This window comes from Stenella coeruleoalba (assembly GCF_951394435.1).
Source record: "Stenella coeruleoalba genome assembly, chromosome: 12".
Classification (NCBI taxonomy): domain Eukaryota; kingdom Metazoa; phylum Chordata; class Mammalia; order Artiodactyla; family Delphinidae; genus Stenella; species Stenella coeruleoalba.
The window spans coordinates 20,326,880-20,354,193 of record NC_137158.1 but is presented as its reverse complement, the minus strand read 5'-3'; the positions used below and the strand labels follow the sequence as shown (position 1 = coordinate 20,354,193).

Here is a 27,314-nt window from a genome sequence, read left to right as displayed (position 1 = left end):
TGTGAGCTGCTCCCTGGGTAACGTGGATGCTATCGGCAGGATAGAAAATGTGACCTCTGTCCCAAGGAGTCTATTTCTCAGCTCATATCCCCTCTTCCCCAGTACCTTCTGTGACCCCTCCGGAGCATGTGAAACTCTCTCTGTAAGCAAAGTGGGCTAGCATCCTGGCTTTGATTGCAAATTGGAGCAATGGAAGGCGTACTGTGAAGCAGTAGCTCCCCACAGCAAGGGTAGACCCTAAAGTATGATTTATAGTTACGCCACTCTCTTCTGTAGTTTACAGACCTCTTTCCCTGAGCAGGGAGTTAAACATGTCTTATTAACACTGACAATTTTAGCACTTCCTTCCTCATGTCGTAATAGTAACTTCTCTAAGGTTTCTTGTTCGGGAACCAGCAGAAGTTATTGACAGACTGTAGAATCTTGCTGCGGGCCTTCCCAGGGCTGTCTGCTAATTAGCCTGGCTGAGTAAACTTGGTGAAGCCTAAAATTCAAACACACTTTAAAACATACTGCATTTTAAATGTGTTTTGAATGAATCAGATCTGTATTTCAAGAGACTTTATTTTTTTTATTTTTTATGACCTTTTTAAAACACGCATGTATGTAATGAGAATTACCTAATAGACCCTCTGAGCTCCATTACCCCAAATCAAGGAATATCCTGATTTTTCCATCTTACTTCTGTTTTTTGGATTACTTTTTTTTTTAAACTGAAATATTTGAAAACAAATCCCATCCAGTGTTGCTTCATCCTTACATATGTTGAACATATTTCTTTAAAAATGGGCATTTTCTTATCTAACGACAGTGTCATTATCTCTTTTAACAACAATAATTCATTGATATCATCTGGTACCCGATCCATAATTAAAATTCCTGAAATGTCTCAAAATGTCTTTTTGCAATTGGTTGGTTAAAATCGGTTTCACAATAAGATCTACCTTTTAATGACTTCATTTTAGAGTTGGGTTTATGAAATCAGCCAATCTAATCATAAGGTGTTTTTTTCCTTTCTTTCGGTTTTGTTTTTTTTCTGAAACAAGCACAAGATACTGCATTGGTTCTTTCTGCTACCCTCTTTCCTCCAGAAACTTTAGGATCAAGAAACGCAACCTCTTTTCTCATGCCATCTTGCATTTCCTGTCTGTGAGGCTTAACTTTAAGACAGGATTAATATGAAGTCACATTAAACTACCTTCAGACTCCCTGAGCCTCCCTTGCGGTTATTTATGATGAAAATAGGTGGGAAGTTTGTTGTCAGCTCTGTATCCTGTGAAGGAGCTTAGCAGTGTTTCTACATACCCCTCCCCCTGAACCACATTTCTGCAATATAAAGTGATGGGGCAATAGGAACCCGATGTTCTTTTCTTTAAGGCTACACTCTCCAGAACCCCCTGGGACCTGCCACCCTGTTCAAGACATTTCTAGTTAAGGCCAGCGTCAGAATGACACGGTACAAGTTTTCAGCATCAGCTACCCCTGATTCAAATACTCTGTCCTCACTAACTGTACCAGCAAATAACTAAATGTCTTCGAACTTCAATGTTCATATCTGTAAAATGGGTATAATGATGCCTATATTAGAGGTGAATTTGTGAGGATAAAATGGGGTAACCTGACTCACCTTGAGGCATAACTGCATTGTGGGCACTTAAATGCGACTTCCTTCCTCTGCCTCCTTTCCTCTTAAACTACTAAAGAAATAGGAAGCCTTTGACAACTTCTTACAAAATGTGTCGTGTGGCCCTTAATCTGCTTTGAAGTACTTTCTTGGAGGGATTTCTCTTCACCTGGTAAAGTTACCCTAACTTGGCAAAACTGACATGCAAATGGGACGGCTGTTACTGGTTTGAGGAGATAATACATGTAGACGGTGGATGGCTTAGAGACAATTTACATGCTGGTTTAGCAGACAAGCCTCCCAAGGCCTCTTTATATCCACACTGGCCAACTGCAGCTTAATCTGACAAGGATAATGTGCAGAATGTAAATATTACCATTTGTTCCATGTCATCTCAGATCAGACACTAATTTGCAAATGTAATTTATCATGTGTAAAGAAAACCAAAATGACAGCTCTTACCAGTATTTGGTATTTTTGTGTTAACAATAGTTCATTTATGATTGTTATTGTTTCAGGCAGAAAATATGTCTCAATATGTTCTGCTGACAGTGTGGGCTTTTATATCTCAAACCTCTGCTAGCCTTTTCCATCTTCTCCCTTGTTGCACACTATTACCTAGGCTGGTCTTTTGCTTGTTCCTCTCCACTACACTTTTATGCAGCTGAAGGAAATGTTGTGCCAATATTCCAAGTTCTGGGATCTGTTTCGGATGTAGGCTAACATGAAGACTGAGGGTCACATTTGATCTAAAGTGCCTTTTGTCTGTTTTCACTAAGGGTCTCCATCACAAAGGAAATACATAGAGCAGCGAAATTATTGAAAAAAACTGGCTAAAGCCAAAATATAGATGAATTCAGGCTGGCCAATTTGTGACACTCAACTTCAAGCACTAAACAGTGGGTTCACCGAGAAGCCACAGTATCCAAATCGACTAGGTCTTACGCACCACAGAATATTAAATCTGCCCCCAAGGCAAAACCATCTATCTGTGTGGAGGAAGAGGGTTCACTATGTTTTTTATATTAAGCGGGTTCCCATTAGTTCATAATTTGTTATTCTTTCTTCCTCCTCTTCATGTCTCTTTAAAAGTTGGCAGAAGATTCTATGTTGGCAAGTTGATAATCTCTTTTATCTTCGTAAGACCGCTGCCGTACCTTGCCCAGCAAGCTGTAGAAAGATCAATGTGTCCTTATGTGACTGCTGGTGAGTTAGATGCCAGGAAAGAGGGAGGGCAGCGAATTGCCACTGGCCCTGGCAGTCCTTGTTTCAGAGTGGAGGCCTGCCAATCCCAGTAAAACACTCATGACATTTCAGAAGAACTACGGGATCTTTCTGCCTCATTTCTCACATGGAAAAATAGGAAGAATCAAGTATCCCCATCTGGAAGGAATATGTTTTTGTTTATCTTTAATTGAAAACAATGTTCCACCATAGAATTTATACCAGGTCCTGTGCTTCTCCCAGTGGTGAATGGCACAGGAGATAAGAATAGAAAGGGTCCGGGAGGGGCCCGGGACTGCAGATAACACTTTTGTCATCCTGATTGGAAAAGCTTGTACAGCTGCTTTGATTCAGTAAAGCTAAATTTCTAAGATTTCCTTGACCTTTACTTAAACTGCTTTTGAGACAGTCTATTTTTATTATCGCCTGATGAGCTAGATGGAGCTTATAAATTAATCTCAGTGTGAATAAATCATTTAAAAGTGCAAGATAACTGACAAAGAGTTCTGAGCTGAGAATTATCACCTGGTTGATGGCAACAATGTAAACATTATTCAAGGAGCCAGAAGTTGGATCTTGTATATTTTGTGCTAGTTCCTTAATTGTTGCGGACAATGATTGTTTCAGACATGCATTTGGGAAGACTCACTAGTATTAACATAACTTGTGTGAAGCTCTTGTGAGTCCTTGCATGAAAAGTCTTAGCTTTGGAGTGGGCTGAATTTTCTTCCAGAACATCAGTGTCCACAGGGGCTTTTCTTAGAGCTTTGCAGTGGTTTTTGAGATAAAGTAGATACCACCACCATCAACACCAACAATGACAACAACAACAGAAACAAAAAATCTCTACATAACTCCATAGGGCAAAGGATTAGGAACCTGGTAAAATGAAGATTACAGTGAAACAGAGAGCGATTACAACTCTACAGTTCTGCCGAACATAACTAAAATTCAGTCTCTTTTTTAGCCTGGGGAGGGTAGCTTGTCGTAATGGATATAATCTGAAATCCACACAAGAGTATTTGGGACTTGTGCCATTGATTATTTATTCAACCTCACTTTATTATTAAAAGATGTATGTTGCATAGTCTTCTTGATTTGCTATTATTTGTTAAACATCTACTACCCTCCATTATGTAAAAATAAAACAAACTCAAACCTCCCAAGCATGATTTTCTCTTAAAATAAACTACATTATAGTCTAATCATCAATCATTTTACAGATTCCAATCATTTTACATTTTATAGACTACTTTCATAGTTTCTTAATTCCTACAACAAATAAATATTGAGTAGGATATGGCCAAGTTGCAGAGTAGGAAGAACTCAGGCTCACCTCCTCCCACGGGTCCACCAAAATTACGACTATTTACAGAACAACCATCTATGAGAACTATTTGAAAGCTGGCAGAAAACATTTCCCACCACTCATGATAAAAAGAAGGAACCACTATGAGATGGGTAAGAGGGACAGAGACACAATATAGTCAAGACCCACACGCACAGACAGATGACTCACAAACATAGAACCACAACTGCAGATATTCTCCTCAAGGAGCAAGTGTTCCAAGACCTACACTGGCCTCCCCAGCCCAGGAGTCCTGCACTGCAAAGACAAGTACCCAGAGCGTCTGGCTTAATGCATGTCTGCCTTTGTGTACACCAGAAGGCCTTGCATATGGGAGAGCCAGAGAGCTGCAGGAAACAGAGGCTCCGCTGTTAAAGGGTGTGCCCCAGACTTCACATACTCCAAGGCCTCACACAGGGACAGTAATTTGAAAAGACCTTGGGTCAGCTGCACTTGCTGATCTTGGGGAGCCTCCTGGAAAAGCAGGAGGCAACCAGGACTCCTGGGCACAGAGAAGCAGACAGCAGCAGTTTGTAGAAGCTCGTGTACCACAAGGACACTGGTGCTGGCAGGAGCCATTTTGGAGTCCTCCCTCTAGCCTACTAGTGCTGGGGGCTTACCCACCCTACCGCAGGGCTGAAAGCAACCTCACAGCAAGCCAGGCCCCACAGCCAGCCGCACCGGAACACTGCCGCACTGCACAGCAGTCTAGGAGCCACTCCATGAGAAAAGGCCTGGCAACCAATGGGACCACGGGTCAGCCCTGCTGACAAGCACACCCACAGTAGCCATCCCATCACCACAGAAGGACCCATGCAGCCCACATAGGCTGCACCCCTAGACATAGAGCTCTGACACAAAGAGGAGTGTGTACTGCCAAGATGCATAGGACATCTCCTGTATAAGGCCGCTTCTCCAAGATCAGGAGATAGAACTGACCTACATAATACATAGAAATAAGCACAAAGAATTTGGCAAAATGAGGAGACAGAGGAATATATTCCAAATGAAGGAACAAGACAAACCCCTAGAAGAAGAACGAAGTGAAGTGGAGATGAGCACTATAGCCAGCGTCACCCTGATACCAAAACCAGACAAGGTATCGCAGGAAAAGAAAATTACAGGCCACTATTACTGATGAACATAGATGAAAAAATCCTCGACAAAATGCTAGCAAACCAAATTAAACAATACATTAAAAGTATCATATACCATAATGAAGTGGGATTTATCCCAGGGAGGCAAGGATGGTTCAGTATCTGAAAATCAATCAATGTGACATACCACACTAACAGGCTGAAGAATAAAAATCCTATGAGTATCACAATAAATGCAGAAAAACGTTTTGACAAAATTTAAAATCCACTTATGATAAAAACTTTCCACAAAGTGAGTATAGAGAGAATATACCTCTACATAGTAAAGGCCATAATGACAAAACCACAGCCAACATCATACTCAACAGAGAAAAGCTAAAAGCTTTTCCTCTAAGATCCGGAACAAGACAAGGATGTTCACTTTTATTCAACATAGTATTAGAAGTCCTAGCCACAGCAATTAGACAAAGCAAAAGAAATAAAAAGAATACACTTTGGAAGGGAAGAAGCAAAACTGTCACTGTTTGCAGATGATGTGATACTATATAGAGAAAATTCTATAGATGCCACCAAAAAGCTATTAGAACTAATAAATGAATTTAGTAAAGTTGCAGCATACAAACTTAAAATATAGAAATATGTTGTGTTTCTATGCACTAATAATGAACCAGCAGAAAGAGAAATTAAGAAAGCAATCCCATTTACGATTGCATCAAAAATAATATACCAAGGAATAAACGTAACCAAGAAGGTAAAAGACTTGTACTCAGAAAACTATAAGACATCGATGAAAGAAATTGAAGATGACACACATAAATGGAAAGATATATTGTGCTTGTGGACTGAAAGAATTAATAGTGTTAAAATGACCATAGTACCAAGGCAATCTACAGATTTAATGCAGTCCTAATTGAAATATCAATGGCCTTTTCAGAGAACTAGAACAAATAACTCTAAAATTTGGAAACACAAAAGACCCCGTAATAGCAAAAAGCAATCTTGAGTAGGAAGGACAATGCCTGATGTATCACACTCCCTGGTTTTAAACTATACAAAGTTACAGTTATCAAAACAGTATGGTACTAGCACAAAAATAGACACATATATCAATGTAACAGAATAGATAGCACAGAATTGAACCCACACTTATATGGTCAATTGATCTATGACAAAGGAGGTAAGACTATACAATGGGGAAAAGACAGACTCTTCAATAAATGATGTTGGGAAAACTGGACAGCTACATGCAAAAGAATCAAATTTGACAACTTTCTCACAACATATAGAAAGATAAACTCAAAATGGATTAAAGACTTAAATGTAAGACCTGAAACCATAAAACTCCCAGAAGAAAAGACAGGCAGTATGCTTTTCAACACTGGTCTTAGCAATATTTTTGGATATGTCTTCTCAGGCACGAGAAACAAAAGCAAAAATAAACAAGTTGGACTGCATCAAACGAAAAAGATTTTGTATAGTGAAGGAAACTATCAACAAAATGAAGAGGCAGCTTGCTGAATGGAAGAAGATTTTTGCAAATGATATATCCAATAAGGGATTAATATCCAAAATAAGCAAAGAACTCATACAACTCAACATCGAAAAAACAAACAACTCAATTAAAGAATAGGCAGAGGATATGAATAGATATTTTTTCAAAGAAGAGATACATGTATCTGGGATATCAAAAAGGTAACAACTAACAAACATTGGCTAGGTGTGGAGAAAAGGGAGTCCTTGTGCACTGTCGGTGGGATGTAAATTGGTGCAGCCACTATGGAAGACAGTATGGAATTTCCTCAAAAAATTAAAAATAGAACTGGCATATAATCCAGTAATTTCACTTGTGGGTATTTATCCAAAGAAAACAAAACACTCCAGTGTTCATTGCAACATTCTTTACAATAGCCACTATATGGAAGCCACCTAAGTGTCCACTGATAGAAGTATGGATAAAGAAAATGTTTTACACACACACACACACACACACACACACACACACACACACACACACACAGGAATGTTACTCAGCCATGGAAACATGAAATCTTGCTATTTGCAATGACATCAATGGATATAGAGGGTATTATGCCAAGTGAAATAAGTCAGACAGAGACAGACAGATGCCAGATTATCTCACTTGTATGTGGAATATAAAAGCAAAACAAATAAACAAGCAAAAGCAACTTGTAGATACAAAGAACAAACAGGTGGTTGCCAGAAGGGAGAGCGTGAAGGGGTGGGCAAAATAGATGAAGGAGATTAAGAGGTATAAATGTCGAGTTATATAATAATTAAGTCACAAGGATGTAATATACAGCATAAGGAATAGTAATAACTTGGTACAGGGAAGACAGTTACTAGCTGTATCATGGTGATCATTTCACAATGTATGCAAATGTCAAATTATTATGTAGTGCACCTGAAAGGAACATAGTATTGTACATCAATGTGAACTGTATTTCTTTTTTTTTTTTTTTAAAAAGCATATAAATAATTAGATATTGAGCTTCTGGGCCTTAGTTTCCTATCTGTAAGACAGAGACAAAACAATACCTACAAGTGCAGGATTGTTTTGACTTTGCATGAGATAAAATTTGTAGAGCACTTATAATAATTTTTATTTTTTATTTATTTATTTTTTAAGATTTGTATTGGAGTATAGTTGATTTACAATGTTGTGTTAGTTTCAGGTGTACAGCAAAATGAATCAGTTTTACATATTCGTGCATTCGCTCTTTTTTAGATTTTTTTCCCATATAGGTCATTACAGAGTGTTGAGTAGAGTTCCCTGTGCTATACAGTAGATTCTCATTAGTTACCTACTTTAAATATAGTAGTGAGTTTATGTCAATCGCAAACTCCCAATTTATCCCTCCCCACCCTTTCCCCCTCATAACTATAAGATTGTTTTCTATGTCTGTGACTCTATTTCTGTTTTGTAAATAAGTTCATTTGTACCATTTTTTTAGGTTCCACATATAAGTGATATCATATGATATTCGTCTTTCTCTGTCTGGCTTACTTCACTTAGTATGATAATCACTAGGTCCATCCATGTTGCTGCAAATGACATTATTTCATTCTTTTTTATGGCTGAGTAATATTCCATTGTATATATGTACCACATCTTCTTTATCCATTCCTCGGTTGATGAAAATTTAGGTTGCTTTCATGTCCTGGCTATTATAAATATTGATTTTTAGATCATTATTGTAAATAATGATTTTTAGATCATAGTAAACACTCTGTATGTTCGTGATTTTTCTCAACATTTATTCTGAACACAGAATTATTGCCAAGGTGGGGTGTGGTGCTGCAGATATTAAAAATCATAAATTGTGAATACTTTTCTCTGTGATACAGCTAGGAAGGGATACCAACCAATATGAAATAAGTAGGAATAAAGACCTGGAGCCAAATTATTATAACAAGATAAGGATCAACATCTGGGAGTGGGGAGTTAGTCTGAGTTGGTATATTTAGGAAAGTCCTATTAGAAGGGAGATATAAGACTCTTTCTGAGGGATAGGATGGATTGAAAAGAAAGGACAGGGACACTGCAGACCTGGTAGCACAAGATCAAAGACTTTATGTAGGGTGAATGGGGCATTTTTAGGATCAGAGGGGAGCCTTACTTGAGTAGAGACTGCATTGAGGGAGGGAGTACAGGCTAGGCTGGGAAGTACTGGGAGAGGAGATTCTTTGGATAGGCACGCTGTGAGACTATGCATGCCAGATTGAGGAATTTGGACTTGACCCTAAAGGCAGTGGAGAGCTACTAGAGAATTTTGAGCCAGAAAGAAACCAGATAATAATAGTCCTTTACAAAAGCTATTGTGTGAAATGAGAGACCCTAGAGGAAAGTGCAAAGATGAATACGTAAGTTAAGGCACAAAAGGATCAAGATTTAGATCTTAAAAATAATATTTGGGAATTAATAATGACCCATTTCTAAAAATTTCTTAGGCATATGTCTTTGAATCCACCCTGTAAATTAAATTACCATCCATATCTTACCAGTGAAGAACTTCAGGTAGAGAGAGTTTGAATGACAGAGTCACACTTAGTCTTATTCATTAAATATTTATTGAGTGCCTGCCATTTTCCAGGTTATATGTTATGGCTAGTGACGAAATTGAACCACAAACACAAACTCTAAGAAAAATTATACTGTGAGTGTAGACAATTGGGAAATGCTTGTAGAAAGAGTGATTGACTAAAAAGGAGAATGAATAAGCCACATTACTTATAATGCTTTGGAATGGTTTCATATCAAAAAATAACCAAGCATGCCGTTAGCCTTCTAATTCAACAAGTATGCACACTCTGTTCTTAGTTTTATCCACTTCGACCTACCATAGGTCAAGCATATCTGAATAGCCACTTGGGGGATACAGGAGTTTTCTGTTACTGTTTTAACAAATTTCCACAAACTGTGGCTTAAAATAATTCATCGTATTATCTCAAAGTTTTGTAAGCCAGAAGTCTGATATGGAGCTCACGAGGGTAAAAACTAGGTGTTAACCAGGACTGCACTTCTTTCTGAGGGCTCCAGGGCAGAATCTGTTTCCTTGTTCATTCTGGTTGTTGGTAAAAATCAGTTCCTTGTGATTGTAAGACTGAGGAGCTGAAACCTGGCTGTCAGCTGAGGGCTGTTCCCAGTTTCTGGATGCTTATGGCCCCTTTCCTTCTATTTCAAAGAAATAGTGGTTTGACTCCTTCTCACACTTGGCATCTCTCCTGCCTCTTCTTCTACCACATCTCTCTGACTCTGACTAACCACTTTTTCTGTATTTAAGCGTTCATGGGATTACACTGGCCCATGTAGATAATCTGGAATAATCTCGCTATTTTAAGGTCATCTAATTAGTAAACTTAATCACAACTGCTAAGTCCCTTTTGACTATAACCTAACATATTCATGGGTTCTGGGAATAGGGTGGGGACATCCTTGGGGAGTCATTAGTCTGCCTTCTACAGAGTGAAATGAAGCAACAACATTTAATGGTTAAGACTAGGAGTAGATAGTTCTTTCATTCAGGATTGCTGAAGGCATGTTTCTTAACTTCATCTCCTTTTCCCATTCGTACACTCACTATACCATATTTGAGGAAGAAAAACCAGAGGTACATATTGCAAGAAATACTACTTTATTTAAATGTTGAGGCTTTACGGACCAGGCAAAATGTCCTTTATGTGTGAGGAGATTTGCATGTTCAGGTGATGCATTTGTTCATCTCAAGTATTTTCTACTGAATTCATGGCTTTTTACTGGCTACTGTGGATATATGCAAAGACAAACCCTTACTCTCAAGTTGGTGATGTGGAAGATGTGATTAAATGGGCAAATGAGTTACTACAGTTCAAAGAATCCCTTCCTACTATACGCTACCATAATGGAAGTACAATGCATTGTGGCGAATAGAGGATAAAAAGATTATCTTCCATCTGAGAAATCAGGGGTTAATTCATGGCATTCGGGTATGGAAGGATAGGCAGAGAAGGAAAGAGGCTTTTTGTTGGGGTAAGTTTGGCCAAACAAAGTTGAGAGCTGTGTATCTTTAAGTACTTGGAATTCCTTCAGACTGAAAAAAAAGGGGCTAGGTAAAAAGGTTTAATAGGATGAAAAATGAAGTGTTATATAGATTGGAAAAAAATACCTCAGTGGGTCACATTTGTCAGGAACAAGACTTTCAACTTTTTTTCCCATAGAGAATGGGGAAACAACAAAAGCATTTGAGCAGAACAAGGGCAAGAATAGCGCCAGGCATCAGGAAGTTCCTAACGAGTGAGATGGAGAGAAGTAAGAGCCTGGAAGCGGGGAGACCTGCCAGAAAACACTTATAGCAGGTCAGGAGAGAGATAATGAATGACTTCCTAATGAGAGTGGAGATGGTATGAACTTAAGAGAAAATGAGAAGGACATTGAGGACATAGAAAAAAAAGGAATGTGGCAGTGATTAGTGGTGAAACAGAGGGAGAGAAATGTTAAGTCCAAGATAGTTCTAAAGTTTAGAGCCTGGACAGGAGGCTCTAGGAGAATAAAGAAGGAAATCAGGAGGAGGAAAAGTTGGGTAGAAGCGTGAAGAAGGTGAGATTGGTTTGACCTGTGAATCCAGAGAAGCTGATAGAAAATTCAAGTGATGTTTGATATAAGGGAAAGTTCCAGCACAGATGAGAGGAGGGCCAAGGAGAAGAATATCTACACTTATGGGGTGAGAACAAACTGATGATCAAAGAAGATGGAGAAGATTCATGGTGAGTACAATGGCATGTGAGGTTTTCAGAAAAGAATCTTATCCAAGATGCTGGGAAGACACTGAAGAGAAAAGCAGACATTGTAGGCAGACACCCACCTCCATTCCACATTTCTGACTCCCCTTGTCTTCGGCAGGAGACTTTGGAGAGGAGCGAATCAAGGTGTCTGATCAATTTAAAGGATGAGTTTTTGATGCTGTTGAGTAAGCATTCTGAGAGTAGAATTTAACTTAACAAAAGGGGGAAAACCCATGGAATATGACAATGTTGGCAAGTTGTCTAAAGCCAGTTTGGGTGAGATGGAAGATTTTAACTCCTGAATTTTATTTACTTTTAAAAACATCATTTTAAACTTCTGAATAAGATAAGTACATTTACTGTTGTTGTTTTAGACTAGAAATTCTAGCAGTAGGATTCATATGCATGTGAATCTCCAATGTATATCCTATTATTAAATAACTTGAATTGTACATATGGTTTCTTATGAGTGTAAAATGCCCAGTCCTGAATGTTAACTGACAAGGCTATTGATTTGCCCACAGCATCCCAGCTGAGAGGACAGGAAGGACATTTTCTGATTTCTACCAGAGGCACCACCTGAGCAACAGGATTCAGAGATCCTCTGGTGTCCGACCGAAGAGTGGTCTTTGGGAATTAGTGAGCGTGAAAGGAATGTGCTGTGAGCCTCCGTCTCCTGTTTATCTGGGAGGGAAGGGCAGATAGTGAGCTTGACAGTGAAATTCTAACCCTGAAAACTGATGAGATGCCAGCATTTTCCTGCCTCGCTGGGGCTGCCAAGGTATCTCTTCTTACTTCATAGGGGAGTGACTGGTATTTGAGCCCTGATAACAGCAATCTTGGTGGGGGGGACTGAGTCAGGGAGGAGATTCCAGAAAAGCAAATGTCTGAGGAAAGAGCGGGGGCCTGTGTGAGGACAGAGGTGCAGGACCTGGCTTCAGCTGCCACCGCGCAGGCAGGAGGGCAGGGCACCAAGGGGGGACGGCAAGAACATTCTTGTAGAGGATGACCAAGCACTCAAAAGCTTACATTTTTAAATAGGAGTGGTGAAGAGAAGAAGGAATTATGTTTGGTCTCTGGCCTAGAATCACACTGAACTTTGCTGAGGAATTTTTCATGTCACTGATGGTCAGCTGGGGCAGAGAGCCTGGGTTATGGAAATCCTGTCTGAACAGTTGCCTCTTGAAAATCAGATCTACATTCAATAATCCCAATGGGATAACCAAAAGGAAAGATTATACGTTAGCCTAAGATTTCTCAGAACACCATCTGTATACTACGTGGACTTTTCACAGGCAGTTGTATTTCTGTCCTTAGTAACTAAACACCACAGAACACTCTATGGTGACCAATCCTTAATTAGACCCTAAAAATTAAATTAAAAAGCTGTCTACCTTTTCCTCTTGGATTAGAGTGAACGCAAATCTGTATGGGAGGAAACACCAAGACAGAAGAGAGTGCAGGTTGCCATCCTAAAAATCAGCACAATATTTGGTGAATGTGTTTCTAAATTCTAGCTTCATTTGTCATATTTAGATGAATTTTAAAGAAGTTGTAAACTTGTTAGGCCCGCAGCAAGGGATACAATAGCACTGTGTACACAAACGGCAGCAAGAAGGAGAAGCAAAGGCTGGTGGGAGTAAGATATGGCATGGGCTCAGAGGATTTCCAACTGGCTCGGTGAGACCACAGTGCCAGCTTTGAGGCTGAACAAATTTAAATCTTGTGTCATCATAAATACTTTAATGATGGAAAATCAGCTTTAGCAATGGTATCTGCTCCAGGGAGGCACATTTATTATCTTTCTGAGTAATACTAAAACTCATCCTCTGACGACACCATAGTGTTCTTAGACAAGACGTACAGTGCGTTTGTACATCCTCACCCTCCTTCCTTTCAAAAGTCCCCCAGTGAGCCTGCTACATTCTACTGAGTTGGGTATTTAGTCATTATTTCTTTCCCTAATCACTTTCCAGAGTTCCTTGCCTTCTTTTGCTGTTAACTTTTTGGCTGCAAGTGTCTGGATTTCCCTGGCAGAGGGTTTGGCAGATGTCAAATACCCATGCATTACATAAGCATTGGATGGGTTCATGGCTTCATTCTCCAAAATATCTCAGAGGCAGAAGGCATTTGCTTTTAAGATGCTAGTCTGCTGAAATTAAGAGGCAATGTTGTTGCCCTGAAAGATTTGTAATGAAGACAGAGAAGTGGAGTCAAATTGCTTATATATAGCAATTACATTTTTATTATGCTCATTCATTTGCTCACACTGATAATGTTCAACTCCACAGTTTGTGCTGAATTTCTGGTGATCTGCACCCATTTCTCCAAAAGGCTTGGGAAACATCCCCTGTTTTCTATGAAACTCAAGCCCAGGTTCAGACATGGTTTAGCCACCAATCAGGCTTAGCACTATGTTAGTTGTTTATATCTCCCAGTGTCAGTATAACACACCAAGAAAGCCATTGCTTAGACAATTACTCTCTTTTTAGGACTAGATTAGATTAGAAATGCTTGTACTCAAAGAAGCACTGAGGATGGAGCGTGAGTTTAGTCGGTTGCCCAGTTAAAGATGTTAGACATGTCTTGGTCTACACTTGTGGTATCCCTCTATCAACTATATTTGTAATACTTTCTTCTCAAAAATATGCAAAACAGATATCGCATACATTTAACTGCTTTACCAAAGAAAATGAGAATTTTATTTAACTGAGAAGAAAAAAGGAGAATTTAAATGATCCTTAAGAGGGAAAAGCATATTTTGTTTGTGGATTGGTGTGGGCTGCTAAATTAATTTTAAAATGATTATAATAATTTCTATTGTATATTGAGCATTTACCCTCTGCCAGGTATCATGCTTAAGACCTTTGTGTGCACACCATCTGAGGATCCTATGTGTTTGATGTCATTGAATTCTTATGATGATCATGAACTAAGTAGCATTATTATTTTCATTCTACATATGAGGAAACTGGGGTCTGAGAGAAGACTTGACCGAGTAAAGCCAAGACCCTTCACCTCCAGAGCCTGCCTGCTTACGCCTTAGTTTGGCTGCTTTAGAAGCAAATTACTTAGAAGATACAAAGCAATATGTAAGGATAATTAAGTGTGTGTGCTCCTTTGCGAAAATGAGTTTAGAAACTTACTAGTGGGTAAAGTATCTTATTATTAAAGATATTGTCAGGGGCTTCCCTGGTGGCGCAGTGGTTGAGAGTCTGCCTGCCGATGCAGGGGACACGGGTTCATGCCCCGGTCCGGGAGGATCCCACGTGCCGCAGAGCATCTGGGCCCGTGAGCTATGGCGGCTGAGCCTGCGCGTTCGGAGCCTGTGCTCCGCAATGGGAGAGGCCACAGCAGTGAGAGGGCCGCATACCGCAAAAAAAAAAAAAAAAAAAGATATTGTCAGGCCATTTCTTTCCTGTGCAGCGAGGAAGGTGTTCAAGAAATAAATATTTCTTTTCATCCCATGCCTGGATTCTTTCCTCATCGTTCCAAGAAGTGTAATATCCTGTTTCTCTGAGCTGGAGAAAGGGAATTGTGGTTGGCAAGCTGACAGCCAGGTGACTAGTGGGATGTAGTGGCTGCTACGTTTCAGGTGACTCCTGCATCGCCATGATGGTAGCAAAGAATCCCCCAGTAAACTTCCCGCTCCACGTGATGTGAAGGTCCTAGCTCTGTCTCTTTCCTCACTGGGTCCTTTTGTTTGCCTGGGAGCATAGCTGGAACTCTCCCCAGAAAGTGCAGAATCACAGTGTCACTTTCTCGTTGATTCTAGTTTCCACAGGTGGGTCTTATTTTGTTTGAAATAGATGTATTCCTGAAAAGTTGAGGATAATCACGTTTGAGCTTATTGATTTGTAATTGAAATGTAATGTGGTGATGCCACTGTTTCCATTTGTCTTCTTAGCATTGTTAAATTATAAAATTGCAGGGAACTTAATAGCTACAGATATTAAGATATTTGAAGGAACCAAGGAACGCTATGGTCATTGCTTTTCTGTGAACTTCTTGAAAGGTGAATAACCTCTCTCTTTTTTTTTAAAGCTCTTCTTTCACTTAGTAAGATATCTCAAAACAGAATGTATCTCTGTATTAGGCTTCCAGACAATAGTAACTAGTACATTTTCACATACCAACTGTAAAGTTGGACATTTATTCATTTTCCCTAGTTCTCAGTTTCCTCATTGTAAGGGAGTAGGACATATTAGTCACAAGATTGTTGAGTGGATTTCTTGTACTGCAGTGTGCTCAGTACTGGCCCATGGTGGGGACCCAATAAGTGATAGTTGTTTTGTTTTTTTTTTTAACATCTTTATTGGAGTATAATTGCTTTACAATGGAGATGCAAGAGGGAGGAGATATGGGGATATATGTATATGTATAGCTGATTCACTTTGTTATAAGTGATAGTTTTTAATAGCAATCAGTTTGAAATCCAGAAAGTTCTGCCTGAGAGTAGAGCTCTTTGATTTTAGTCTCAGTTCCAGCACCTACTAACTATCTCTGTGACCACTGTTACTTCATTTCTAAAATGGGAGTGAGAGTTTACTTGTCCAAAATTTAAAGGACTGGACCAAAATATCTTTAGAGGTTTGTTCTAGGTCTAAAATTAGCATCTATAACCCCTAGAAAAGGCTTGATTCAATCAAACAGTTTAACTTGGGAACTAGTAATAACCAGTTGCTTGAGTAAACCTAGCACTTGTTTCTTCATTGTTTTATATCGTCTTGTAGTTACCACTGCCATTAAAGAGAAAGGGGATGGGCTGATTTCATGCGGGCTCATACACATGGATAATCCTTTTCTGTTTTATGTCAGTGGCATTTTTCCTAAGACTTTCATTCCTTTCAAATTCACCATACTTCTTCTTTTTCTTACCTTTTTGTTTTTGTTTTTTTTTCCCACCAAGAGGGCTGACTTAAAAAATGAGTTCAGCAGCTCAGCATATTTCAGAGTTGTGATTAATTCTGGGCGCTTGCTCATTTATTAAAAGCTCCAATTTCTCTCTCATCATCCTTTCCTCCTGATAGATTTGCCCTCCTAATACTCTTTAACCCTTTGGGTTTACCTTATCTCCCTTGGCACTTTTGCTTCTCTTATCTCTAACCTGTTAGACTTAACTGATGTAATTTGTTTTCCTTGGGTTTCCTCCTCCTCTGTAAAGACATGAATACTCACTCTAAATATTTCTCACCTCCTGCATTAGTCTTTGTCAGCTGAATCCTAATCTACCCCACTTTTCATGAAAGTTCATAGCCACGTCCAGACTCTTCTCTGTATTCTCACTCCTCTTCGCAGAGTGTCATATTATACTCAGCAAACCTAACTCCTGCAAATTTCTTTTAGATGCTGTTTCTCATTTTCTGATATGAAATTGGTCTTGGTAGCAGGTTTTCAGCAGAATAGTCCATTTCAGCTTTGAGCAAATATTCTCCCAAATGACTTGACCTGTACCTTGCTGAGCTGGCTAGACTTGGGATACGTTGTATGCGTAGTTTCTGGTCTCCCCCGTAGTCTGGTCTTGGGTAGGTCTCTATGTCTCTATGGTCTTCAGTATAATGCCAGATTGGATATATCATCATTTTCCAGACCTAAACGTCCTTGAAGACAACAGTCAGGTTCTAAGGGCATTTCTGAATTTTATTTCTAAGATTGCATAATCTCAAGTTTCCTTGCCTTGGGTTAGTAATTATTTCAAGTTATTGTGGGGTGAAGATCTTGGATCAGAAGCTCAGACTATATATGTATCCATATTTATATGGATCTTAGATGAAGAACATTGGCAGATATAGTTAATTATATTTAACATATTCAGTTCAATTGAACAATTTTTTCCAAAGCCATGGTCCACAGCTGCGATGTGGGAGAGGAGATAAAAGGAGTCTTGGCTGCAGGAGCACTTGGGAACTGCGGAACTCCAGGGCCCCAGAGATCTCTGCTGGTTCTTTGGTTGCAATGAGTACATGGCTCATTTGGGGTGGGAATCTATCTACCGAGGAAGCTCTCAGGTCTCAGGGTCTTGACTCTAGTTCAGTGGTGGGATGGAAGCAGGAGATTTTGCTCTAAGAAAGGGTCAATGGTCATTTTCTGCTTTCACAGTGGGTTTGACTTCCCACAGGGCAGTGCATCCTTGAGAATTCATTTAATATATATGAAGCAAATGTTGCTTCAAGCACACTTTTACACTGTCCTTTATTTCAGTCTTCAAGCTACCAGAAAAACAACCCAGGGAGAAAGTTTTCTCTCTGTAGGTTCTGTTGATTAGGGTGACAATAATTTGATAAGTTACAAGGTAACCGCAGAATCTGACATGAGTTACAGGCCTAGAATTCAGTGCCATTTGGTTTCTCAGGAAATCTCAAAATTATTGGGTAAGAACCTTTGACTCATCTGGAGAATGAGGTGTCATAGATCGTATAAAACAGCCTGTATAAACCTTCGTATCATGGAGTTAGAAAAGAAGGCAGAGCAAAAAAGATGATCACATTCCCCATTTTAAAGTTGTTAGGTAACTGGAATAAATGATCGGATAACAACCTAACTGGTGATGTATGTATAGCATATGTGCAACATAAAGCTAAAATTCTAAATGATAATTACGTGACATAGAAAGTCATTGCATTAACATGAGAATCATAGCTTGCTCTATGACATAATTTCCAAACATATCCATGAAAATTAAAGGAGATGTATGGCAATGTTACCGTGAATAGAAACACAATTTAAAGTTAAAAATAAGGTATTCATTTAAAGACCTATTGCCATACACAGAGGTTGAGAGTAAGGCAGGCCCTGTAAAGAGAATGCCTGGGTACAGATCCTAGCTACATGACTTACTAGTCGATGACCTTGGATGGCTTACCTATCATTCTGTGCCTCTGTTTTCTCATATGGTAAAATGTGGAATATATTGGCAGTAGTGCCCACTTCATAGATTTGTTAGATTAAATGATAAACACATATAAAGCACTTAGAACAGTACCTGGCACAGAGTGCACATTCAATAAACATTGCTGTGCTAACTAAGGCTGTGTACGTCTTTGAACAATCAGAAGAACTACAGAAGATCCATGGATGAAATAAAAGTTCTTAGGAATAACTGAAGAAAGATGACCTGTTTCTGTGGACAAAACCAGTCTCCCCAGGCAATTATAATTGAAAATTATTTGAAAGTGTTAAACAACCAATATTTTGTTAGATTAACCAATACATTTGACTTAATATAGAGAGAGATTTTAATATTGAACCAACTTAGTTTGGAATCATTTAGCTCTTCCCCACAACAAGCAACATATGAAACACCACCATATGACAGACACACATGAAATACAATAGTCAAAATAAAACTAAGATCTGATGTTACTGAGCCAAAAATAAACAGGCTAAGAAAATATATAGACATCAAAGTTTTCATGTACAGACATGATTTCCCTACAGTGATTTTGTAGGCAGTGAATATGCCCTTTTTAATTAGGATATTGTATGTGATTATGATCATCTCACTAATTAGTCATGCAAATGGAGTGTTTTAACTTTTTATTTTTTTTTTGATGTATAGTTGATTAACAATGTGTTAGTTTCAGGTGTACAGCGAAGTGATTCAGTTATACATATACATATATCTATTCTTTTTCAAATTCTTTTCCCATTTAGGTTGTTACATAATATTGAGCCGAGTTTCCTGTCCTTGTTGGTTATCCATTTCAAATATAGCAGTGTGTACATGTCAGTCCCAAACTCCCTAGCCATCGTTGTTCATCACTATGGCTTAGTGTCTGGAATTATGATTTGTCCTGCATGTTTCTATTGCTGTCTTGGATCCCTAAAAACAGTACGCCTTGAATCATGGTGGTCTTCTTCATTTAAGGTTTATATCCGACAGATAGGTAATACTTATTCATTCATTCACTCAACATATGAACACCCACTATGTGCCAGGCAGATGGGAATATTGTAATGTGTTTGTGCATAAGACAGACATTCTCCATACTTATAGGTCTTACAATTAAAGAAGAAGACAGACATATCAAAATTTTATAAGCAACTGGATAATTGTAATGCAGATATGTGCTATGATGGAAAAGTCCAGGTGTCGTGAGGTTTATATTCATAGAGGTGGGAAAGGCTTCACTAAATCAGTGACATTAAACTGAGCCCTGAAAGAGAATGAGGAGTTAGTGAGGTGAAGGGTGCAGATCAGGGAGGGAGAGGAGGAGAGACAAGCATCTCAGGAAAGGGAATAGCATGTGTGAAGGAGCTGCAGTAAGAAGGAACCACAAAGCCATCATGGCTGACGTGAAGTGAGTTGTGGGGAAAGTGGCTCAAGGTGAGGCCTTGAGGGCCATGTTAAGAATTCTAAACTGTTCTAGAGGCAATGGCAGCTATGAGGAGTTCTAAGTGGAGCTGGTCATTATCAGGCTATTGGTTTATAGGGGTCACCTGGCTGTCAAGACCGATGAGAGGGCATGGCAAGAGATGAACTAGGGAAAGAAGTGAAGAGGCTGTTTCTGAAGACCAAGACCAAGATTTTGGGGGTTGACTGGATGTAGAGGTAAAAAGAAAGGGAGGTATCAGGTTGACCAGCTTTCTTTATGAGTCTGAGGGGTGGTGTTGCCATTTACTGAGATGGGGAATGTTGGTGCAGATGGAGGTTTGGAGGGATAATCAAGGGTTCCATATAAATATGCTGGACATCTAGATCCCAAGTGGAGCTGTAGAGTGGACATCTAGATCTCCACAGAGGGTCTAGATCTCCATAGAGGTGGATGAATGCCCAGATAGGCTAAGGTCTGAAATGTCCACTGGAATTAGTTACTTTGAAATGCAAAAAAAACTGCAGTGAGGTATCACCTCACACTGGTCAGAATGACCATCATCACAAAATCTACAAACAATAAATGACAGAGAGGGTGTGGAGAAAAGGGAACCCTCCTACACTGTTGGTGGGAATGTAAATTGGTACAACCATTGCAGAGAACAGTATGGAGGTTCCTTAAAAAACTAAACGTAGAGCTAACATAGGATCCTGCAATCCCACTCCTGGGCTTATACTTTGCAGCACTATTTACAATAGCCAGGACATGGAAGCAACCTAAATGTCCATCGACAGAGGAATGGATAAAGAAGATGTGGTACATATATACAATGGGATATTACTCAGCCATAAAAAAGAATAAAATAATGCCATTGGCAGCAACATGGATGGACCTAGAAACTGTCATACTGAGTGAAGTAAGGCAGACAGAGAAAGACAAATATCATATGATATCATTTATATGTAGAACCTAAAACAATGGTACAAGTGAACTTATTTACAAAACAGAAACAGTGCCACAGACATAGAAAACAAACCTATGGTTACCGGGGGGGAAAGGGGAGGAGAGATAAATTGGGAGACCGGGATTAGCATATACACACTACTATATATGAAATAGATAACTAATAAGGACTCCTGTATAGCAGAGTGACCTCTACTCAATACTCTCTAATGGCCCACATGGGAAAAAAATCTTAAAAAGAGTGTATATATGTATATGTATAACTGATTCACTTTGCTGTACACCTGAAACCAACACAATACTGTAAATCAACTATACTCCACAAAAATTAAATAAATAAAGTACTAAAGGCTCTGACCAGAGAATTTTTTTTGGAAAAGGTGGTTTGACAAAATTGACAGGGTATGATAATTGAAGCTAATCATGACTTTATTATTTGTGAAAAGATTCACGATGAGATAATTTTTAAAGAGTGAGAAAGGAAAACTAAAGTCCCCTTTCTACAGTTGCCCTTTTGCAAGGTCTGGGGTGAATGCTCATATTTCTCTTCTCTTTTTGTAAAACATGTTTATTCCAACCAATTTATTTTGCAGGTAATTCTAAACTCTAAAGGTGCAGGCCTAGGATGACTTAAACCGCACTCTTTTATTCCCTGTTACATTGCCATTTAATTGCTGCCTTGCTGCTTCTTAAGTGAAAGTTATATCTTCCAGGTTTGAGGGTCGGGTTATTGGCTTCCATTTATTTACTGGGGTTTCAAAACAAAATACAGGGCATGTACCTAGATGGCTTAAGTAAGCTAATGTAGGGAACTGTGATGTTGGCCAATGCTCCCTCCCATGTCCCTCTAAGGGTCCATGGATTCTCAGCGTCAGGTGTTTGCTGACATCATGATGAAATGTGGGCCTCCCCCAGGTTGCTAGATCTCTCAGTTTAAAAAGAGGAGCCAGATATCTGCATTTTCATGTGAACTCTGATTTTCAACATATTTGCAACTAATTTTTTTTTTTCTCAAAACCCTTAAAGCCAAAAACAAAAACAAGTCTGGGAGCCATCTGGCGGATGGACGGCCCCGTTGCTCATCCTGTTTTAGTATTTCCATACAGCATCTCATTTATTGCTCTAAAGAGAGGTTACACATCAGTACAATCATCCCACGCTCTGCCAGTGGGTAACATTCAGCGCTCAGTCTCTTAAAATGTTGGAAGTTTTTGATAACTGTGTAAAACAAACCTCGTCACATTCCTCTGTAATCAGGAATTTTACTCTGTTGAAAACGCCTGGGTGATGATGAAGCCTCAATGCCCCTACAATCCATCTCTTCTGGGGCTGACTATCACAGCGCCTCTGCAGACGGCCACGGCTCCCCGGCGGCACTCGTCCGCATCTCCGCGGTGTCCCCGCCCGTCTGGAGTCCCGGGAGCAGGGATGCTCTCCTTTACCTGGGATGCAGCATCGAGGCAGTTTCTTCCAAAAGCCTATAAAACAGATGGTGAGGTTTTTAAACAATATAATGTTTTCAGACTAAAAGAGAAATTGCATAGCACAACTCTTGTTTGGGCCAATTTGGAAAAATTGCTTTCACCTTTTCCTCTCCTGACCGTCTCTGCCTCACCATGAGCTCTGGTTGTGGTCCTCTTCACGTGTTAGGAAAGCGGTGATAAAACTGTATATCTTACAACCTACCAGCACTTGACTGGTACTCCAGGGGGTCACGGAATAAATAGGTGTTTGATTAAATGTGTGTCTGAAAACATTGGGAGCCTTTGAAAGATAGTGTCAGAGGGCCGGGCCCGTGCTTCTCGGGAAGCTGGTTGTAACAGGCCATGTACTTTCTCCTTTCATCAACTTTCTTTAACGGCTTGATAACATTTCTAGAAGTCCATCTAGGGGAACGGTGTGAGTGAGGATTTGCACAAAATCAAGGCTATTTCCCCTCCCTTTCTGAAGATGATGTCTCTCAATTAGAGAGCAAAGCAGGAAAGGATGCCTGAGTCATTGTCTCCAAAGCTAGTAAAACTAACCTCTGAAGAAAAAAAAAAAACACTTCGTTGGAAATGCTCACAACTTAGTCACTCTGTTAAAACATAATTGACAAAACCTCTTTTCCTTTCAGGCCTCGCCTGAAACAACAGTTAAATCCGTGAATCAAGCTGAAGGCTTTCTCCCCAGTTTGTTGGACGTAATGGGGTCATTGCCCAGACTGTCATTAAACTGTTTCCATTCTGATGATTGATTCTAAAGGTCTTAAGGTGGATCCAGAACTCCTCTGGACAAGCCTTTGAATCATCTGTCCACCCAACGCACAATGTTGCCAACAACAGTGATTTATCTTTTAAAAGAGAAGCAATGATTTTCCTGTTAAACAAAAAGCTCAGCTTGGAATCAAAAGATCTGGGTTGGAAATCTGGCTCTACTCCTTATTCACTGTGTGTCCTTGGGCTCCTTATCTAACCTTTATGAGTCTGTTTTCTTACTCATATAATTGGGACAATAATTCCTAACAACAGGATTGTTGTCTGAATTAAATGAGGTAATACATTCATTGATTCATTCATTTATATGCCAAACAAACAATATTTCTCAGTGTAAGTTGGCACCATTTGATCTTAATGAGTAACATAAGTTACAAAAAGGAAAAAGATGATTATTTACTTCAGTTCCTTTCCATTTGAATAGATTCCATCAGTACTGTAAGGAATGTCCTTCCTTAAGAGTTATCCCCTCTTTCTTGAGGCTCCATGCTCCTGCCTTTCATTTGCTCTAAGTGCTCAATCTGTTTTTTAATCTTAAAACTACCAGTACGTATCAAATTAGTTTTTATATTCTCTGGAGATGTATTCCCTTTAAAGATATATTTTCCTTCATTTTCAGGGAAGTTGCGTCAGTACGTCCTTTGGAGGGTCTTCCCTCTCCTGTGCCCAAGCCTGTCTTAGGGATGAGTCGTGCCATCATTCATGGACCTGTGAGGGTGGACACAGGCTCACCTGTGTTTGGTTTGTTTATTTGTGTGTTTTTAATCCTCAAACTCTCCTCTTAATCAGCATCTTTTATTTTTGTTATTTAAAAAATCTGTGGAGCCATTCACCGATGGATCCCAAATCTATACAACCTTTTGGCTGTGGAGAAAGACCTGAAAAATGAATTCAAAACAGTGACTATGTTCAAAGTTAGGGATTGTTATCAAAAGTAGAGGAAAAGAAGAAATATCCTTTCTGCCTTTCTTTCACGGCACATTTCTCCCCAGGGATTCTCTGATGTGTGGTGACATGTTCAGGACACATCACAGATGCGTCCAAACACCATTCATGGCAAAAAAGGAGGAAGAACTGAACAGTATGTTTTTACCTCTGCTATCCCTCCCCTGAAAGAACCTATCTGTAATTTCTGCATTAGTCAGAGGAATTTTTTTCATGTTTACTTTCAGGACACGGCAGAAATAATACAGTGTGTTCTTTTTTAAACAAACAAACAAACCACTTTGCTGTCAATAACTGTCTAACCTTTTGGGAACCACAGAAGCACATGAACATTTATTGAGAACCAATTATGTACAAGGTATTGTACTACGGAAAATATAAAGATAATAGGTGCCTGTCTTCAAGCAACTTATGGTCTTCTTGGGCAGATATAAAACATACCATATATAAAACTGTCATCCAAGGTAGTGGGTAGCACATGACATCTGAATTCTATGAAGGTGCTATGGTAGGGGATATATTGCCTCTGGTAGAGAGGTTATTGTAAACATCTGGGAGGAAAGAGCCCTGAGGATTGGTAAGAGTTTGATGGTCAGAGATAAATAGCTATTCCAGGTAAAATAATAGAATTATATGGGTAGAGCTTAATGACTGAATGAATAACAAAATGAGTAAGTTTTTTTTTTTTTTTTTTTTTTTTGCGGTACGCGGGCCTCTCACTGCTGTGGCCTCTCCCGTTGCGGAGCACGGGCTCCGGATGCGCAGGCTCAGCGGCCATGGCTCACAGGCCCAGTCGCTCCGCAGCATGTGGGATCCTCCCGGACCGGGGCACGAACCCGTGTCCCCTGCATCGACAGGCAGACTCTCAACCACTGCGCCACCAGGGAAGCCCATTGAATAAATTTTGAATAGCTAAAAAATTGAATTTAATATAAATGCTAGGAGACAATTTAGTGTGGCTGCTATAATTTAAATTTTTAAATTTCAGGGGAATTCCTACCCAACCATGATGATGTAAAGAGCGCATACTACAAAATGCACAAATACAAACAAATGTTAGATGATGCAATCCAGATGGTCAACCCTGGCCTCAACTGCTTGTGGTCCTTGGATAAGAAGAAGTCAAAAATCAATGCCCAGAACTCTGAAATTTAGCCAAATTCCCTCTAAAATGTTTGCTATCTCAGGGTTGCTCTGGGGTCAAAGGAATTTTTGATTCTGGACATTTCATCACAAAATAATTCAGCTCATATCCACAGTCCATGCTGGGTTTAAGTTTCACAAACCCTGAGGGAGATATATCCGGTGGGAGAAGATCTGTGTCATCCCTGGCAATTTTCTTTTGGATGGAGAATACTCCTCTAACAAGGTTGTCAGGCACCAACCCCATGGAGCAGTGCCTTGTGCAGGAGGATTAATTGGCAAAGCAAGGATTCACAGCTATCAGAATCACTGCCATTTATTGTAGGCTGCCCAAGTGCCGGGCACTGTGCATCCACTCTGCATACACTGTCGTGTTTGCTCCTTGTGGCAGTTCTGGGGGAGCTACTGCCACACACAGTGTGTTTTTTACGTATTAAAACACAAAGGATGAGAAAGATCAGAAAGCCTGTCTAGGGTCTTAACAGATTCAAACCCACAAAGCCTGTGTTCTATCCATTTGGGATTGTGACAATTCTAAATAGTACATTATTTGGGAGTTAGTCACACTTGCTAAAGGAAAGCCTTACTGTTAAGCAAACGAGCAAATCAACCAATCAATAAATTGACCCTATTAACAAAAGCATGCTTGGGAAATACTTTCAAGACCTGAAACAATGAATTAAGGGAGAAGTTACTTTTCCTTCTCTGCTGGTGTTTGCAGTGACACAGGAGAAAACTACACACCTACCCCAGAGCTTTGCCAAATTCCTCAGGCAGGTTGGCAGATAGGCTAGGTTTTATTTGTAAATATTGTAATTTGAGGAGATTTATTTTCTAAATGCTTTCTATTAAAGGTCCCAAATTCTAAAGTGAAGGTGAAGAAAGAGGAAGAGGAGAAGGAAGAGAACAAAATCATATTGGTTAGTTACCTGATAGCTTTTGAAATTCCCTAGTTTTACCAATAAATATTTTCCTAGTCATTTGTTTTCCTCTTCTAATGTCCCAATTGTTAAGAAAGAAATTTGAAATAAAATGTTAATTTTCCCCTGAAATTTCTCAACTCAATACTTATTTCCAAAGGAGTGAAGCACTGAATCATCATCAATTATCATCATCAATTATCTCACATACTGTTTATTAAATGATCTCGGGTGGCTTATTAAAGTCAAGCATCAGATGTAAGTGTAATTCATCAGACTGATGAATCCTAGTTTTCAGCTCAATACACTGAGCTGAGTATATAGTATTCAATAGACAATAACATATATACAGTAAATAATGACAATACTGAATTCCAAGGCTTTTTACTTGGTCTTGAGCCTTAAGGCTATTCTCCAATTATACAATTTTTCTCTTCTCTTCAGAGTATGCTTGATCAGCTATAGATGCTGACGTTTCCTTCCATTTTAAATATTGAGTCATCTTTATGTATTGATATATGCACATACCATTTCTAAAGTGTTGGCTGCAGTTGCAATGCATTTGGTGGGGAAAAGTAAACTCTGCGTGTATCATTCTCCATTTCTCAAGAAGAGAGCATAATGTTTCGAATAGGAACTGATGCCCAGCAAATGTCCTGTATTCATTTTTGTGTTTGACCTTGTCATTATAGAAGTCACCTCGCCACATGAAGACATTGCTAGCACAGAGCTCGAATAATTCCCACTTTAACCAAATATTCAAATAAAACATATCTGCATTCAGAATTCTATGAATTAATGACAATACTCATTTAAAAAAAAAAACTCAAAAGGGTAATAAATAATTAAATCTAATAGAAAACTACCCAACTTTTCTTAGGGAAAAAGATCAATGCCCAGAACTCAATGCCCACCTCTTCTAAGCCCTATAGATATAGCACTTGAACATCCAAAGGCAGAATTGAGGTATTACATGCTAAATATTTTTTTTCTAAAAAAACAATTCGGGAACAACAAGATATATTTTTATGTCAATAATAATTTTTTTCATGCTTACATGTGTATTTAACAGGTATCTGAGCTCTTTGGCCAAGACCAGGGAACTATGGGTCATAAGCAAAGTATGTGTTGGATGAGCAAACTCAAACTGCCAAAAGGTATTTCCATGGACTTGAAAAACATTTTTGAGGGGAACATTCAG

General features: G+C 39.2%; 1 long non-coding RNA gene across 1 annotated transcript in view; it reads right to left on the bottom strand.

Annotated features, from left to right (window-relative positions):
- Positions 1 to 20,496: 20,496 nt before the first annotated feature.
- The window catches only part of LOC307195039, a 42,085-nt gene continuing 35,267 nt past the window's right edge, over positions 20,497 to 27,314 (bottom strand). Inside the window, exon 4 of the long non-coding RNA XR_013830701.1 lies at positions 20,497 to 22,328. This is a non-coding gene — a long non-coding RNA (uncharacterized lncRNA). The remainder of the gene's footprint in view (positions 22,329 to 27,314) is intronic.